Source organism: Erythrolamprus reginae, chromosome 2, assembly GCF_031021105.1.
Source record: "Erythrolamprus reginae isolate rEryReg1 chromosome 2, rEryReg1.hap1, whole genome shotgun sequence".
Classification (NCBI taxonomy): Eukaryota; Metazoa; Chordata; class Lepidosauria; order Squamata; family Dipsadidae; genus Erythrolamprus; species Erythrolamprus reginae.
In genome coordinates this window covers 40713823-40719521 of record NC_091951.1, presented here as the reverse complement: position 1 = coordinate 40719521, position 5699 = coordinate 40713823, and positions in this window count along the sequence as shown.

Genomic DNA, 5699 nt, shown 5'->3' with positions numbered 1-5699 from the left:
GGTGGACATGCCTGTTGCTGCTCCTCCTCCGCTTTGTGGAAATATCTGGACCTGGCCACCAGGTGTGGCGGCTGAAATCTATGCTTCATTGTCACCCAGTCCTAGCTGATTTTGCGGTACTCCAGTGGGAGCAGGAAGGAGTTCGCACTCCTTCTCCGGGCTTGAGTTCAGGGTCCTTTGGTGTCTTGCAGCTTGGGCTTAATCCTCGTCATGATTGACTGGTTGACTGGCATTGGAATGTCCATGGGGCAGAGACCTATGAGTCTCGTGGCTTTCTGTTGCGGTTTCCATTGTTGTTTCTGCTTGGTGAAGCCATGACTCTCTGACACGGGTCCTGAGTTGGTCGACGTGCCTTCACCACTCTCGACCATCATCCAGCTTGACCCGAAAGGATGTGGGATCGGTGAATCCAATGACGGTGGTACTCTCTCATTTGTCATTCCCTGCAAAGTTCTGGGCAAAGACCAAGTCCCCCAAATTATGTCCCCTTTAGTTTGTGGGTCTCTAGAGGTGTCTCTGGATTATAAGTGGGGTTGAGTATGTCCAGCTGGGACCTCAGCTTTCATCCCATTAACATTTCTATGGGGCTTCGATTGGTGGCAGCACACACAGAATGATATGATGTGCCAATAGAAATGGTCAATCCCTGCCTGTCAATCTCCAGGGCCCCTTTTAACCAATGTCTCTTTGGTCATCCTTACCATTTGTTCAACTTGGCCATTGCTAGCCGGACTGAAGGGTGAGACGAGGACATGTCTTATGCTGAGATCGGCCAGGAACGACTCCATGTTCGTGACTATCATCTGTGGGCTGTTGTCTGACACTAAGATGTTCAGTAATCCGTGGGTCATGAACAGCTTTCTTAGCGCTTGGTGGCTTCTGCTGTTGATGATGTCACATGGATGACCTCCAGACATTTTGAATAGGCATCCACTACTATGAGGAAACTTTGTCCTGCCATAAACCCTGCAAAGTCTATATGGACTCTAGACCACGGGCTCTTTGGGGTCTTCCATTTTAACATTTGAATTAAAATTTGAATTAATTACAGATTGTTTGCCTCCAAAAACATTTAGAATCGAGACATGTAGGTTTGGCATTCTTCTGTCTTCGGATCAAAGAAAGCTGGAGCTGGAGACTGTTGGTGGGCCATCCTTTGGTTTGGCTGTAGTAGATTGAGTTATTTATTTGTTTGTTTGTTTGTTTGTTTGTTTGTTTATTAGATTTGTATGCCGCCCCTCTCCGTAGACTCGGGGCGGCTAACAACAATAATAAAACAGTATGACAAATCTAATATTAAAATAACTAAAAAACCCTTATTAAAAATCAAACATACACACAAACATACCATGCATAAATTGTATAGGCCTGGGGGGAAAGGAATATCTCAATTCCCCCATGCCTGACGACAGAGGTGGGTTTTAAGGAGCTTACGAACGGCGAGGAGGGTGGGGGCAATTCTGATCTCTAGGGAGAGCTGGTTCCAGAGGGTCGGGGACACCACAGAGAAGGCTCTTCCCCTGGGTCCTGCCAAACGACATTGTTTAGTCGACGGGACCCAGAGAAGGCCAACTCTTTGGGACCTAACCAGTTGCTGGGATTCATGCGGCAGAAGGCGGTCCCGGAGATATTTTGGTCCGATGCCATGAAGGGCTTTATATGTTTCTAAAGATGGCCACAGATGCCACAAGGTGCCTCTGCCTTCTTGTCTTCTTCTACTACCCTCGTCACCAGTGTTAGATTTGCACAGGAATGAAGAGTTGAGATGTATTGAGAATAAGATGATAGTAGAAACGGAATGCCTGCAAGTTGCAGGGAAGCTGCTTTTAAAGACTTCCCTGAAACCAGCCAGCCAGTAACAGCAGTTTATTTCTGCCACTGCTATATCGGCCAATCAGCGGCTGCTGTGCAAATTTATTCCATACGAGGTACGTAACAGTTTTGATTCTGTGCAATAATCTTTACACAATAACAGTCCTACCGAGGGTGGTTACATTCACACAACCTGCCAAGCTGAACTACGGTTAATGTTGTACAAAGCCAAACAAGTGGGTTTATTCAGCCAGACATACGTTAACCAGGAATTACATAATAAATTCCCAAGAACTCAATGAGATTTATTTTTGCCTCAATTCCAATCATTTCTCTCTCTCTCCATGGCATGATTGCTTTAACCTACAAAGACTTCTGCAGAATCAAACTATGTCAGTGTTGCTCACAGATCTGGCATGGACTCTGCAAAGTTTATCACTGACTCTGGAATGTTTATGACAAAGTGGTAAGACTGGAAAAGCTAAGTTTCTGGGACATGGTTACATAATTGTAACGCACTGTGAAGTATAAATCTTGCCTCTCCCATCAGAGCTTGTGATTTCTAATCTGGGGCTGTGGACATGCTGATTATGTAACAGGGCTGATGCCTTGAGAACGTTACCTCTGGATTGAAGGGGAGCAATTAGCATACTAATTTATAAAGCTCGTTCCCTGAAGAACTCTCCCAGGGTTTTTTAAACTTATTAGAAAATCCGTTGAGGCTCAGACAAAAACTATGTAAGAAATGAATCAGCCAATGCAGGATAATTGTCTGTCTGTCTGTCCATCCGTCCGTCCGTCTGTCTGTCTCTTGCTGGTGAGACCACATTTGGAATACTGTGTTCAGTTCTGGAGACCTCATCTACAAAAAGATATTGACAAAATTGAATGGGCCCAAAGACGGGCTACAAGAATGGTGGAAGGTCTTAAGCATAAAACGTATCAGGAAAGACTTAATGAACTCAATCTGTATAGTCTGGAGGACAGAAGGGAAAGGGGGGACATGATCGAAACATTTAAATATGTCAAAGGGTTAAATAAGGTCCAGGAGGGAAGTGTTTTTAATAGGAAAGTGAACACAAGAACAAGGGGACACAATCTGAAGTTAGTTGGGGGAAAGATCAAAAGCAACGTGAGGAAATATTATTTCACTGAAAGAATAGTAGATCCTTGGAACAAACTTCCAGCAGACGTGGTTAGAAAATCCACAGTAACTGAATTTAAACATGCCTGGGATAAACATAAGATAAAATACAGGAAATAGTATAAGGGCAGACTAGATGGACCATGAGGTCTTTTTCTGCCATCAGACTTCTATGTTTCTATGTTTCTATGTTTCTCTGTCTGTCTGTCTGTCTGTCTGTCTGTCTGTCTGTCTGTCTGTCTGTCTGTCTGTCTGTCTGTCTAACCCAGAGTTGAAGTTTGGCTCCGGCTTCTGATAGAAATAGAAATAGGAATGGGAACAGATTGGAGTAGAACAGAACAGAACAGAACAACAGAGTTGGAAGGGACCTTGGAGGTCTTCTAGTCCAACCCCCTGCTTAGGCAGGAAACCCTATACTGCTTCAGACAAATGGTTATCCAACATCTTAAAAACTTCCAGTGCTGCAGCATTCACAACTTCTGGAGGCAAAAGTTGTTCCACTGATTAATTCTTCTGTCAGGAAATTTCTCCTTAGTTCTAAGTTACTTCTTTCCTTGATTAGTTTTCACTCATTGCTTCTTGTTCTACACTCAGGTGCTTTGGGGAACAGTGTGACTCCTTCTTCTTTGTGGCAACCCCTGAGATATTGGAACACTGCTATCATGTCTCCCCTGGTCCTTTTCATTAAACCAGTTATGCCCAGCCCATCACGTTGACCAATCTTCAATTGCCAACCTGGCATAATCCACCCATGCAGGTGCAGGAGTGTGAAGACAAAGGATGACCTTGACTATCTAGAAATAATTTATTATGGCTACATGCAGACAGACCTCATGGAATTTATTTATTTATCTATTTATCTATTTATCTATTTATCTATCTATTTATCTATTTATTTATCTATTTATCTATTTATTTATCTATCTATCTATCTATTTATTTATTTATTTATTTTATTCATTTGTCCAATACACAAATACATAGGAAGAAAAATAGACATGTAGTAATATATATAAGGGTAAAGTGAACTTAAAGTGAACCAAATTCCCATGGTAAAGAATACATATTAAAATAGAATAAAGTGTGGCAGACCAAAGTCCCCAACTAAAATGGTTTCGGTCTGACACTCTATTAGAGAGAATTAAATCCAATATGGCTGATCCCCTTGTTCCCTTCTCCACCTTTTGGGTAACAAAGTTGTCTGCTAGGTTTGTTAATAATCTGTTGGATTTTCCACTTGATGCTGAGTTTGTATCCCAGTTGATATTAAGGGAGTTAAAATCCCCCATTGATATTGTGATGTGCTATTGTGATGTGCTATATACCTACCCTCAAAACTATGCTATAGAGCAGCGTTTCCCAACCAGTGTGCCGCGGCACAGTGGTGTGCCGCGAGACACTGTCAGGTGTGCCGCGGCGAGAGGCAGCGGAGGAGAGTGGGCGGATTGGGCGGGCAATGGGGCAGGGCGGAGAAGCCAGGGGCGCGTTTGGCCGGAGGCACCGTGGGGAGGCAGGGGCAGCCGCGGCTCCCTTTACTCCTACTGCCGCACCACCCTGCCCCTGCTCCCCACGGTGCCTCCGGCCAAACGCGCCCCTGGCTTCTCCGTCCTGCCCCATTGCCTGCCCGATCCGCCCACTCTTCTCCGCCACCGCCTCCTGCCTTGGGGCAAGGAATCCGAGAGTCCGGGACTGTGTGGCTTTGCGCCATGAAGAGAAAACGGCCGACTTTTCCCTGCTGCCGTTTTCTCTTCATGGCGCAAAGCCAGGGCCGCCGATAGACGGGTACTACAGGGAGCGCGCTACCGGGCCCCGGGCAAATTGGGGCCCGCAGTCAGCGGCTCCTTGCACTGAGCTCCCGCTCGCAGCTGTCCCCTGGCTCCTGCTCGATGCCACGGTTTTCGGCGCTGTCCTGCTGGGCCCCAAAGACGGAAGGCAGGAAGGAGGAGAGCTCCATTCTTCTCGCCTTTTTCCTGCCTTCCTTCTTTGGGGCACAGCAGGACAGCGCCGAAAACCGCGGCATCGAGCAGAAGCCGGGGGACAGCTGCGAGCGGGAGCCCCAGGAGGGAAGTACCGGCAGCGCCCCGCCCAGCTGAAGCTTCACTGGCGTCGGCGGCAAATGTCCTTTGTGGCCCGGTGGGAGGGGGGGGCTGCAGCGGCTGCAGGCAGTCGCAGGGAGATGGCTGCGGCGAGAGGGAGCTCCAGGCGGCGGCGAGAGGGAGCGCTCTCTCTCTCTCTCAGCTGACTGCAAGCGGGAGCCCTGACGTGGCGGTCAATTGAGAGAGAGAGAGAAAGAAAGAGAGACATATAAGAGAGGCAGAGAGAGAGAGAAAGAGAGACATAGCAAGAAAGAGAGACAGCAAGAGAGGCAGAGAAAGAGAGAGAGAAAGAGAGACATAGCAAGAGAGGCAGAGAGAGAGAAAAAGAGAGACATAGCAAGAGAGGCAGAGAAAGAGAGACAGCAAGAGAGACAGAGAAAGAGAGACATAGCAAGAGAGGCAGAGAGAGAGAAAAAGAAAGAGAGACATAGCAAGAGAAAAAGAGAGACTTAGCAAGAGAGGCAGAGAGAGAGAGAAAGAGAAAGAAAGAGAGACATATAAGAGAGGCAGAGAGAGAGAGAAAGAGAGACATAGCAAGAGAGGCAGAGAAAGAGAGACAGAGCAAGAAAGAGAGACAGCAAGAGAGGCAGAGAAAGAGAGAGAAAGAGACATAGCAAGAGAGGCAGAGAGAGAGAGAGAAAGAGACA